We start from the raw sequence: 12,735 nt of genomic DNA, 5'->3' as shown, positions 1-12,735 counted from the left end.
CTACTACTGTGCCCCATACCTTCTTTCTTTCTTTCCGTAAAATTTATCACCATCCAGGGTACTCAACTATAAGCTCCCTGAGAGCAGAGATTTTTCTTAGCCATGTTAAGTATGGTAATCTCAGAGCTTACAGTAATGTCCAGCACAAAGTAGGGCTCAGCATAGGTTTTTGAGTAATAATATATAAAAATGAATATATGAAAATAGAACTTTTTCATATTTTTGGATTACTTCCTATTTTCATACATATTTTTAAAATTTTTATTACTGAAGTATAGTTGAAATACCATGTTATATTAGTTTCAGGTGCACAATGTAGTGATTCAACAATTCCATACATGACTCAGTGCTCACCATGATAAGTATAGTCACCATCTGTCACCATATAATGTTTTTACAGTCTTACTGACTGTCTTCCTTCTGCTGTAATTTTCATCCTGTGACTTATATATTTTATAACTGGAAGTTTGTACCTCCTAATCCCCTTCACCTATTTCTCACATCTCCCCCACCCTATTTGTATACATACATATATATATGTAAAAATATACACTAATATATAATATACAATATTATACATAAATATATATATTTAAATTATGAGTGGGGGAGGGGCAGAGAAAGAGGAAAAGAGAATCCCAAGCTCCACATGGACAGCACAAAGCCCAATGTGGGATTTGAATGCACAAACTGTGAGATCATGACCTGAGCCACCTAGCTGCCCCAATTTTTTTTTTCAGTTTATTTATTTTTGAGAGAGAGAGTGCAGGAAAGGGGCAGAGAGAGACGGAGAAAGAGAATCCAAAGCAGGCTGTCCACTGGGATCGTAGAGCCCGACACAGGGTTTGAACCCACAAACCTGAGCAGAAACCAAGAGTCAGACATTCAACCGACTGAACCACCCAGGTGCACGTAGGTGCCCCTATTTTATATATTTTTAATAAAATTATTCAGTAGTTTCTATTTTCATATGTTTTTATAAAATCACTCAGTGACTTGACTTCTTTATTCAACATTACATCATTGTCATTGGGCCAGTAGATAGACCCATGTTCATTTTCTTCTTTTTAACCATTACAAAGTATTCAGTATTTCATGCTTTGAATGTACCACAATTTTTTTTTTACCATCCTCTTTAATAAAAGATGTTGGCGTTGTTTTAATTTTTTGCTTTTACAAATAATGCTGCAATAAATACCCCTGTACATATATTTTTATACAATGGGCTTTTATTTATGTAAGGTGTATTTCTGGAAGTGGTGTGCTGGGTAAGATAGGTGATGTGCGTGTATTTCCATAAACTTTAATTTTTAGAACAGTTTTAGATTTCCAGAAAAATTGAGATGATCATGCAGAGAGTATCTACATAAATTACTTGGAATTCCTGTACATAGACTTACTTATTCTCCCCTAATCATTCATTCATTCACTCATTCAATCAGTCATTTATTTATGTTAGTAGAGACTCATGGATATTTGTGTCGCTATGACATATCGCCATCAATGCAGTGTTAGTATTGGTTTTGTCCTAGCACTTTCCTTGATGGCACTATAAGATGCCCCAGCCTCATCTTGTATTTCTCCTGCCTTACCTAGAATCATCCATTTTCTCTGAGGAACTCTGGTTCCTTCTGCTGGAGAATGAGTGGTATTAGAAACCAAGACCTGGGGGCGCCTGGGTGGCGCAGTCGGTTAAGCGTCCGACTTCAGCCAGGTCACGATCTCGCGGTCCGTGAGTTCGAGCCCCGCGTCAGGCTCTGGGCTGATGGCTCGGAGCCTGGAGCCTGTTTCCGATTCTGTGTCTCCCTCTCTCTCTGCCCCTCCCCCGTTCATGCTCTGTCTCTCTCTGTCCCAAAAATAAATAAAAACCGTTGAAAAAAAAAAAATTTAAAAAAAAGAAACCAAGACCTGGGCTCCATGTGTACTTCTTGCTGCTAGGGTGTGGTTGCTTCTAGGCTCTCTCAGCTGACAGAGCAAGGAAATATGTGTGTGTATACTGACCTGTGCGTATAGACGTACCTATAGTTATTCCTGTATGTAACCACCTGTATCTGTACTAAGCTAAACATGAGTTCCTGCTGATGTCTCCAACTCTAACCCATGGATGGAGCAGATCATGGATTACACTAGCCTCTTCTCCTTGCTTATCATTAACCCTGTGCTAACAGGGGAAACTGGTTTTCATTATCCAGCATTCATTTACTTGTTTAATTCAGTGTATAATGTTGTTAGAATTGTCAATAACGGGGTGCCTGGGTGGCTCAGTGGGTTAAGTGCCTGACTCTTGATTTTGGCTCAGGTCATGATCTCACAGTTCATGACATGGAGCTCTGCGGTTGGCCTTTTGGCTTTGCCCTGACAGTGTGGAGTCTGCTTGGGATTTTCTCTCTCTCTTACTCCCTCTGCCCCTCCCCTACTGGCTCGCACATATGCACTCTCTCTCTCAATATAAATAAACATAAAAAAAAAAAAAACAGAATTGTCAATTCCTATTCCCCTGAGAAACAACTTTATCACTAAGAGTACCTTATTGATACTTTTTTTAAAATTTTTTTTTTCAACGTTTTTTATTTATTTTTGGGACAGAGAGAGACAGAGCATGAACGGGGGAGGGGCAGAGAGAGAGGGAGACACAGAATCGGAAACAGGCTCCAGGCTCCGAGCCATCAGCCCAGAGCCTGACGCGGGGCTCGAACTCACGGACTGCGAGATCGTGACCTGGCTGAAGTCGGACGCTTAACCGACTGCGCCACCCAGGCGCCCCAACCTTATTGATACTTTTATGTGTAGTTCCTTTTGCCTTTAGTCTTATAGACTCTAACCACTTCCAGAGTTACTCCCCTCGCCCCCACCCCCACTGCCACTGAAGTTGTCTCATACGTTAGTAATACGGGTAGATTTTTTTTGTTATTAGATTCTGCATTCTAACATAGGATTCCCGAACCTCCTAAATGATTTTTTTAAATTTGCATACATTAAGGTTCACTCTTGGTGCCGTAACATTCTGTGGGTTTGGACAAATGCATAATGTCACATATCTTCCAATACAGTATCATGCAGAATAATTTTACTGACCTAAAAATCCTGTTTCACCTTGTATTTCCCCCCGTGTCCCCTGAACTCCTGGCAATCACTGATCTTTTTACTGTCTCCATAGTTTTGCTTTTGCTGGAATGTCATATAATTGGAATCATACAATATGTAGTCTTTCCAGACTGGCCTCTTTCACTTAATATGCATTTAAATTTTATACATGTCTTGTCATGACTTGATAGCTCATTTCTTTTTATCTCTGATGAATATCCCACTCCACTGTGGATAGAGCACAATCTTTTATCCTTTTGCCTATAGGAAGACCATTTGCTTCCAATTTATGGTGATTATAAATAAAGCCATTATAAACATTTGTGTGTTTTTTAAAAAGTTTTTATTTTAGAGAAAAAGAGAGAGTGCACACACATGCATGAACTGAGGTGGCGAGGGGCAGAGGGAGAGAAAGGGAGAATCCTAAGCAGGCTTCCACTCTGCATGGAGCCCCACATGGAGCTCAATCCCACGACCCTGGGATCATGACCTGAGCTGAAATGAAGTGTTGGATGCTCAACCGACTGAGGCACCCGGGTCCCCCTGTGTGCAGCTTTTTTTTTTTTTTATTTTTTTTTTATTTTTGGGACAGAGAGAGACAGAGCATGAACGGGGAAGGGGCAGAGAGAGAGGGAGACACAGAATCGGAAACAGGCTCCAGGCTCCGAGCCATCAGCCCAGAGCCTGACGCGGGGCTCGAACTCACGGACCGCGAGATCGTGACCTGGCTGAAGTCGGACGCTCAACCGACTGCGCCACCCAGGCGCCCCTTTATTTTATTTTTTAATGTTTATTTGTCTTTGAGAGAGAGAGAGAGAGAGAGAGAGAGAGAGAAAGAGAGACAGAGCATGAACGGGGAAGGGGCAGAGAGAGAGGGAGACACAGAATCGGAAACAGGCTCCAGGCTCCGAGCCATCAGCCCAGAGCCTGACGCGGGGCTCGAACTCACCGACCGCGAGATCGTGACCTGGCTGAAGTCGGACGCTTAACCGACTGCGCCACCCAGGCGCCCCCCTGTGTGCAGCTTTTTATGTGACATAAATTTTCAAATGATTTGGGTAAATACCTAGGGGTCTGACTGCTGGATCATATAGTACAACTATGTTTAGCTTTGTGAGAAACTACCAAACTGGCTTCCAAAGTGGCTGCCCCATCTTGCATTCCCACCAGCAGTGAATAAGAGTTCTGTTGCTCAGTATTGTCATCAGTATTTGGTGTCCTCAGCTGTTTTTGGATTTTAACCATTCTAATAGGTGTGTAATAGTAGCTCATTATTTTTTTATTTATTTTTAAATTTTTAAAAATACTAAAAAAAATTTTTTTTACATTCACTTATTTTTGAGAGAGACAGATCATGAGTGGGGGAGGGACAGTGAGAGAGAGAGAGAGAGAGAGAGAGAATCCAAAGCAGTCTCCAGGTTCTGAGCAGTCAGTACAGAGCCTGACGTGGGGCTCAAACCCACAAACCGTGAGATCATGACCTGAGCCAAAGTCAGACGCTCAATGGACTGAGCCATCCAGGTGCCCCAATGTTTATTTATTTTTGAGAGAAAGAGAGAGAGACAGAGTGTGAGTGGGGGGAGGGGCAGAGAGAGAGGGAGACAGAGAATCTGAAGCAGCCTCCAGGCTCCAAGCTGTCAGCACAGAGCCCGACACAGGGCTCAAACTCATGGACCTTGAGATCATGACCTGAGCTGAAGTTGGATGCTTAACCCACTGAGCCACCCAGGCACTCCGGTGTCTCATTGTTTTTGTAATTTGCAATTCCCCAGTGAAAAAATATGTTGATCATCTTTTCATATGCTTATTTCCCATCTGTATCTCTTCTTTGGTGAGGTATCTGCTCAGATCTTTTGCCCATGTGTTTTGGGTATATTGTTTTAATAAATACTGCTAGTAACTTTTCCAAAAAGTCTAACCAACCAAGTATGAGAAGATCTGTTTCCCTATATCCTTGGAAGCACTGGATGTTAGGAGTTTGTGAAATGTTTACCTGTTAGGAAACTGAGTCGCCTTACCTTGTTGCTCTGATTTGCCTTTCTCTGACTACTAGTGAGATTGAATATCTTTCCATGTCTCTTGGATCATTTATATTTCCTCTTCTGTGTATTACCTACTTATATCTTTTGCCCATTTCCCCGCATAGGTGTCTTTTTCTTCAAAATACATGAAGTATCTTTGTAATAGAAGGGCTATCACCCTTTATTTGTCATAACACACATTTCCCTGCCAATTATGTGTCTTTTGACATCGTCTTGAGTGTTTTTGTTTTTTGTTTTTGTTTTTGTTTATTGTGGTAAGTTACACATAACATAAATTTTACCATTTTAACCATTTTTAAGTGTCTAGTCCAGTGATGTTAGGGCATTCACAGTGGCATGCAGCCATCACCACCGTCATCTCCAGAGCTTTTGCCATCTTCCTAACATTATTTCATTCTCCTGTAGCCAAACTTACCTATCTTTCATTTTTTCTTCTAGATTGTTTTTTCAGGATGCTTTCTTCCATTCTAAAGTCATAGGAAGTTTCTCCTAAAATTTTTTCTAGTATTTCTAGTATCTCATACCAAAATTTTTAACATATCTGAAAGTTATTATTATATATAGGGTGGTAAGGTATGATTTTAATTTTCCTAAGGAGTAGCCAGTTTTCCCAGAATCAATTTTAAATAAAGCACATTTTTTTTCAACTGTAGTGAAGTACTGCCTTGGTCATATGTTAATTTCCCTTCAATACTTGGATCTAATTCTAGACCCTGTACTTCTTCTGTTTGTTCATTTCTTTCTTTTTTTTTTTTTTTTAACGTTTATTTATTTTTGAGACAGAGAGAGACGCAGCATGAACGGGACACAGCATGAACGGGGGAGGGGCAGAGAGAGAGGGAAACACAGAATCGGAAGCAGGCTCCAGGCTCTGAGCCGTCAGCCCAGAGCCCGACGTGGGGCTCAAACTTGCGGACTGCGAGATCGTGACCTGAGCTGAAGTCGGACGCTTAACCGACTGAGCCACCCAGGCGCCCCTGTTTGTTCATTTCTTAGTCAATAGCCTACTGGCCTATTAATGCTGCTGCTGCTGCTGCTGGTAATGATTATAGGCACTTTTTAAAAGTTTTTATTTTTTAAAAAAGTTTTATTTATTTTGAGAGAGAAAGAGGGAGTGCGAGTGAGCACATGTGGGAGGGACAGAGAGGGAATCCCAAGCACACTCCCCACTGTCGGCGCAGAGCCTTGTGTGAGGCTCGAACTCACGAAACACGAGATCATGACCTGAGCCAAAATCAAGATTGGGACACTCAGCTGACTGAGATACCCAAGTGCCCCTATAGGCACTACATTGAAAATTTTGCCATCTGGTAGAGCAAGTTGCCCCATTTTTCCTTGGTGGTTAAAAAAAAATTTTTTGTTAATGTTTATTTTTGAGAGAAAGAGAGAGAGAGAGAGAGACACAGAGCATGAGTTGGGGAGGGGCAGAGAGAGAGGGAGCCACAGAATCTGAGGCAGGCTCCAGGCTCTGAGCTGTCAGCAGAGAGCCTGACATGGGGCTTGAACCCATGAATCATGAGATCATGACCTGAGCCAAAGTCAGATGCTTAACCAACTGAGCCATCCTGGTTCCCCTCCTTGGTGGTTTTAAAACAGTTACAGTTCTGTACGAAGGTAAAAGGCATTTTATCTAGTTCAAAAACATTTTTTTTTAATTCTGATTTGAACTGCCTTATATCTACATATTAGTTTTAGAACACCTTTTTATGATATCCATTCTTGAGTGGTATCATTTTATTAGGACCATACCTGTACTTCCAAAGTTCTTAAATGGGGTTAAGGTGAAGTTTAAAGCTTTCTTTTTGAATCAAAAGCAAATTGAGTACTGCTGCTATTAACTCTTGCCTTGTGATTTATTTGAGAGCATTCATCTCAGAAAGAAGAACGGGAGGAAATATGAAGAACTTGATTTTTCTCAGCTTCTTAGTTGGACAAGCTCTAAACCTTGCTGGATCTCAAGTGGTTGACAGTGTTATAACATACTGATCTGGGAATCCTTGGGAAGTACTCAAGGTTAATTATTATAAAGGAGAGGGGGGCATCACTTTTCTCCATTCTGTGTGAACGTTAACTGATGGAAGATCCCTGCAAAGACTTAGAGTCAAGTTCAAGAATTGTAAAGGCCTATAAAAACATATTACTAAGATAGCTCCCACTTTCTCCAATTTAATCTCTCTTATTATTTACCACAGTTGTGGGAGAAGAATGCTTTAGAAAGGAAAACAGGATATGATCCTTGAGAAAATGACAAAATCCTTTTTGTCTAAAGCAAAGACAGGATAAATATTCCCCCTCTCCCCACAAAGAATGAGAATCCTTGACAGTTGAAGGAAAGGAGAACCCACAGATATAACGTGCACTGGTCAGTCCAGAAACATGCAGCCATTATTGAGGACTCCCTAGGGTGGAGGTCACACACTGACTACCTGCCGGGGCCAGACAGGTGTGAGAGCAACGCTTGACTTCTGCAAATAAATACACTTTTTCTTATTTGCCTTGAAATATGCAGCCATTTCTGTTGCTTGTCCGTTTTCCCACTTTTGATAGAAACATGGGTACGTTAAATATCTCCCTTTTAACTCACGTAAGAAAATCAATGATGTAAGAGTGATGAGAAAGGACAACTTTCACTTGGCCTTAGTGTTGGGGAGTGGTAGGGATGGGTGGGGACTGTGGGGAACTGAAGCCCACAGGCCTTATCTACAGTGAACAGCTGCCTCCCGGCCCCAGCTCACTGATGCCACAGATACTGCAGGCCCAGTTGTGCTAGATCAGCATCATTTTCCAGAGGATCCTGGTAACCAGGGTTTTAAAGTAACATCTCCTGATCTGAAATGTTGGCAACTAGCACAAAATGCTTCACAGTGCTGGGGCACCTGGGTGGCTTAGTTGGTTCAGTGTCCAACTTCAGCTCAGGTCATGATCTTATCGTTCGTGGGTTCGAGCCCCATATTGAGTTCTGCGCTGGCAGTGTGGAGCCTGCTTGGGATTCTCCCTCTGTCTCCCTGTCTCTCTCTGCCCCTCCCCTGCTTGCATGCATGTGCATGCATTCTCTCTCAAAATAAATAAATAAAACTTAAAAAAAAAAAAGACCACCCCTGAGGTTTTGACTTCATACACTCATAAATAGGAAGCAATTAAAACTAAAAGAGCCCTGAACTACATCTTGGTGGTAGATATGGCAGTTGAACCTGTTTTATTAAGATTATTTGTATGTATAAATAATCATGCCAAATAAGCCTATGAACAGTCCATCCGTCATGTTGCCTACTTCTCATCTAATTCCTCTGCATGTCTCTGAAGAAGCGCATTCAGTATTGAAGCAGAAGTACTTGAGCCTTTGTGAACACAAACATTCACAATATTGGGGCTGTCATTGAACCCTAGAGGTTACCAACTGCAAACGGGTTTCAGGATTAGAGACGTCCCCCTGAGTTCTGCTCCTGGGGTAAGGGGAAGTCAGCAAAGAGAGAGGGGTAAGGTTCTTTGAGAAGCTAAATCCATACAACCTTGCTTCTGGTCTCAGCCCAGCACTGACACAGCTTCTGGGGAGGTCACATGGCCCAGGCTGCCTGGGGAAGCCCGCAGGAAGCCTCTCAGGCCTCTCCCCACTCCACCTTACAGCAGCCTCCATCACCGCCGACCACTTCTTCCTTCCATGATATGCCCATCCCTCTGCTGTCTTCTCTCTTATCTTGGGAGGTCTTCTTCCCTTTCTCCTTGCTTCCTCCTCAGCCACCACACATCTAATGCTGAGGTTCTGTGGGCCTCTTCCTTTCTCACATGCTCTTCTAAGAAATTGCATCTACCCGTGGCTTCCCTTACCTTCCTGCTGACTCCCTAGCTTTTATCTTCAGTTCCAACTCCAGCCAACCTGACAACTCTACTTTGGTATCTCAGAGTCCCCACCAACCTGCCCAAAACAGCAGTTTCTTCCCCTAAAAACCTGCTCCTCCTCTCTGTGACAGCACCACCATCTGCCCCGTTATACAAAACTTTGGTCCTTCTTAACAGCTCCCTCTCCCTTGTCCCTCACCTCCAGCCCATCACCTCATCCTGAATATTCTAATACCAAACAGTGCCTTTCTCACCATCTCCCTGCCTCTGCCCGGTCCAAGCTGTCATCATCTCTCAGCTGACAACAGGCTCGTCACTGGTCTCCTTTCACCATATTGCCTCCTCCAATCCATTCTGTATCTAACCACTATAGTGAGCTTTAAAAAACCCACATGGTATTATTATATTACATCTTGCTAAAACTCCTTCCAGTAACTTTCCATCACACTTAGGATAAAGTATAAATTTCTTAGCATGGCCCTCAAGGTCGTACAGGACTCCGCTTCTGACTGTCAAACTGGCCTTGGTTCCATGCACTTGACCCTCAAGCCACACTGTCTTTCAGTTCTGTAAGTGGCCTAATCCCCTTCTGGCCAGGGCCAGTCCTCTGCCTGGAAAGCTGCCTCTACCACACCTCCTGACTTTGGTCTGGTCAAACCTTTCTCTCCCTCCAGGACTCAGCTCAAGGCCACTTACTCAGGGACAGTTTCTCTGAGGTAGCCTAATCCCTTGTATATGTGGAGCTCTTCATGACACTTCTTTGTTTAATGCCTGAGTCTCCTGTCCCCTTTGACCAGTGTGTCTCTAGTGCCTAGAACAGTGTCTGAGACGAAGCAGGTGCTCTGTGGATCTTTGCTGAATAAATGAACACAGCCAGGACAGGGAATGATTTTAAAATACCTGCTGCTCTGGAATGTTTTCTGATCACCCAGAATCCTGGCAACCTAGAGACCATTAATAATTTAAAGTATTTAATATTTAAAAGTCCCAGTCAGAATTTAGTCTTAGCGATCAATTTTTCTAAATTAAACTTGTTCTTAAAGTAAGTGGAGAAACAATTTATTACCCATTTTCAGTTATATGCAGATTATCTCGTGGGGGAAGTTAGGAGAGACAGGTGGTTTAAAAGCCATATGACCTGTCTTGCTAGAAGCAATTTGATGATATATATCACAAATCTTAAATGTCTAAGTCCCTGTTTGTCTATCTATCTATATCTATAAATTTATATGTAGCTATATATGTATAACTATAGATCTATATATATAGCTGGCCAACGTATGGTAAAAAGTACTCTCGTGCTCCTGACCTAGGTGTAAATATCTATGATCCTTTTGGAAAGCAATTTGGCCATCTCTAGAGCCATAAAGCTGTATTTTTGGTGCTCTAGATAGTGTCTACCTAACTTCCTCAAGATCTTCCCTGGACCACCCACCATCCGCAAACTAGGCACCCTTGCCTTGCTTTTGGTGGCATTTATCATAGCTGTAATTACTTGTTCAGTATCTCCTTTCCCTCTTAGATTCTAGGCTCTTGGAGGGTAGGGGCATGACTCACTTTGTCTCTATGTCCTTAAGACTTTATCTCATGCACACTAAAATCAATAAGTAGCTGTTGAATACTCTGAGTAGAGAAAATCATCCTATGTAAAAATAGATTTAACTCCAAATAATAATATCAGCAGTTACCCTTCACGAAGAGGCTACTGTACTCAACTGACACTGTTGAGTGCTCCTTGTGTGGCATTATCACAGCAACCCTTGAGCTTCCTGCTCTCACTGATGGAGGTTGAGGCCTGAAGTGAATGTATTCAAAGTTAAGGTCAACCAGTGAGTAATTTGCTCACCAAAACCTTACTTACAACAGCCACAAATTGGAAAGAATCTACGTGTTATCTGAAGAGACTATCTTACAGTTACTAGGGTTTTGGCTTTGCAAAGGTGTATAGTAATAGAAAGACGGGTGTAGTATATGTTTGGTCCCCCTTGGTTCAGTGGATACTGTTGTAACAGTGCCCTTCACCTCTCACGGGGTACCCACGCTCGGGCTCCAGCACTACAGCGCCTGGTTAGGGCCCACTAGGTGCATCAGGGTTGGGGGGGAGGAAGCCAGACAGAGAAAGTGACATCCGGATGAAGGGAGTGTTCCAGAGAGAGAGCCAGGTGAGCAGGTCCTGAGAGGAAAGGGAGCACCAGCCTTCAAGGAAGTGAGTGAAGTTCAGGGCCTTTGGGGGGAAGTTATGAGAGATGAGGCTGGAGACATAAGCAGAAGCCAAACTGAGAGGACATTTGGGGTTTATCCTGAGGTAGCAGCACCCTGCCACAATCCCTGCAGATGTGCACATGACAAGGTGGGGGCACCAGTCTTGGTATCCAGAGAAGGTATTCATTTGGGTAGAATTGATCTATCTGTACTTGTGCTTCAAAGGCTGGCTGGAGATATAAATGAGGACTGCATACTGAACATGGAAAATTAAAAGAATCTAAGAATTGAAGTCTGGACCTGTGGACAGCGATTTTTCAGAGCCTGAAAGAAAACCCCTGCTTTCTGCTAATTATGTCGTAATGCTACTGTTTCGGCCCTTTGAGCTGATTGTTTGCTGTTTGAGACATCTAAGTCCGTGCAGTTTTTTTTTTTTTAGTTCAAGACAGTAGTCAGATCTGCCCTACTCTGTCTGGAAAATGTTACTTCAGGGTAAACGTTTCCAGGTATGTTAACATAAATAAGAGATTTTATAGTTTGTAGGGCCCTCTGTTCTAAGGCCCACCTGGGACTAATGGCCCTTAGAGTATCGTGGCTTTGTTTTACCAAGTGTAATATCTACGGGAAGAATTTCATATCTTGAAGATGGTTACAGAGGGATTTTACAAAGAAAGCGAGAAAATACCTGTCTCGTTTAGTATTTCCCTTGCTGGCTGCTTCTCTTCTCACTGCGCGTACGAATATCACATGCAGTTCAAGATCTTCACTTTTTCTCCTTCTACCTTTTTTACCTTTTATGAAGTATCTGCTCATCTGTGATTAATACCTCTGGCTACCTCTTGAATCACCTGGAGAATTTTGAGAGAAAACAAGATGCTTGGCCCCTAAGACCAATTCAGTGTCTCTGGGCATGGGGCCTACACATCTGTGGTTTCAAAAGTCCCCCTGTGAGCTGGTACAGGTTCTCCACTGCAGCATAAACTTAGTAGTTTCAAGCAAGAGTGATGTTTTATTTCTCACAATTCTGTGGCTTGGGGAAAGGTTCCTTCAGTCAGTCTTGCCCGGTTCACTCAGGCAGCTGAATTTAAGTTGGCGGCGGCTGGGGAATGAGCTCAGCGAGGACACCTGGGCCTCTCTGCCTGAGGTACTTCATCCCGGGCTTCTTCAGGGCTGAGCCTTGTGCTTTGTTTTCTTGGACTTCTAGAATGAAGCGGAAGTAGTGTCCCCTGGCTTCTAGGACAGGCCTTAGGAAGCCTTATGGCTCCTTCTTTTGTTTCTTAGACCAGCGCCTGGAGGCCTTCACGTCCTGGAGAAAGTTAATCACTGTGTCTCCCTTCACAATTATTAGTTTGCCTAGTTGTAGTGCTTCGGATAGGATTATGGACAGAAGCGTCCAGGAAGCTAAGTGCAAGGTTTATCTTTGGCAACACAACATTGATTCCCCACTTTTTTTTTTTTCCTCTACATGCACACCTTCAGGCACATCATTTTTCTGTCTTAAAATGTTTCATCAAGCTAGGAAACATGATTTACTCCTTCTTTCACAAATAATTATCAAATGTCTATTATG

General features: G+C 42.7%; 1 protein-coding gene across 2 annotated transcripts in view; it reads left to right on the top strand.

Annotated features, from left to right (window-relative positions):
• The window catches only part of CDKL1 (cyclin dependent kinase like 1), a 61,227-nt gene that overhangs the window by 21,798 nt on the left and 26,694 nt on the right, over positions 1 to 12,735 (top strand). The gene's annotated exons all lie outside the window — the stretch shown is intronic.

Source organism: Neofelis nebulosa, chromosome 7, assembly GCF_028018385.1.
Source record: "Neofelis nebulosa isolate mNeoNeb1 chromosome 7, mNeoNeb1.pri, whole genome shotgun sequence".
NCBI classification, from domain to species: domain Eukaryota; kingdom Metazoa; phylum Chordata; class Mammalia; order Carnivora; family Felidae; genus Neofelis; species Neofelis nebulosa.
Note: the sequence above shows the minus strand (reverse complement) of the source record. Positions and strands in the feature narration are given on the sequence as shown.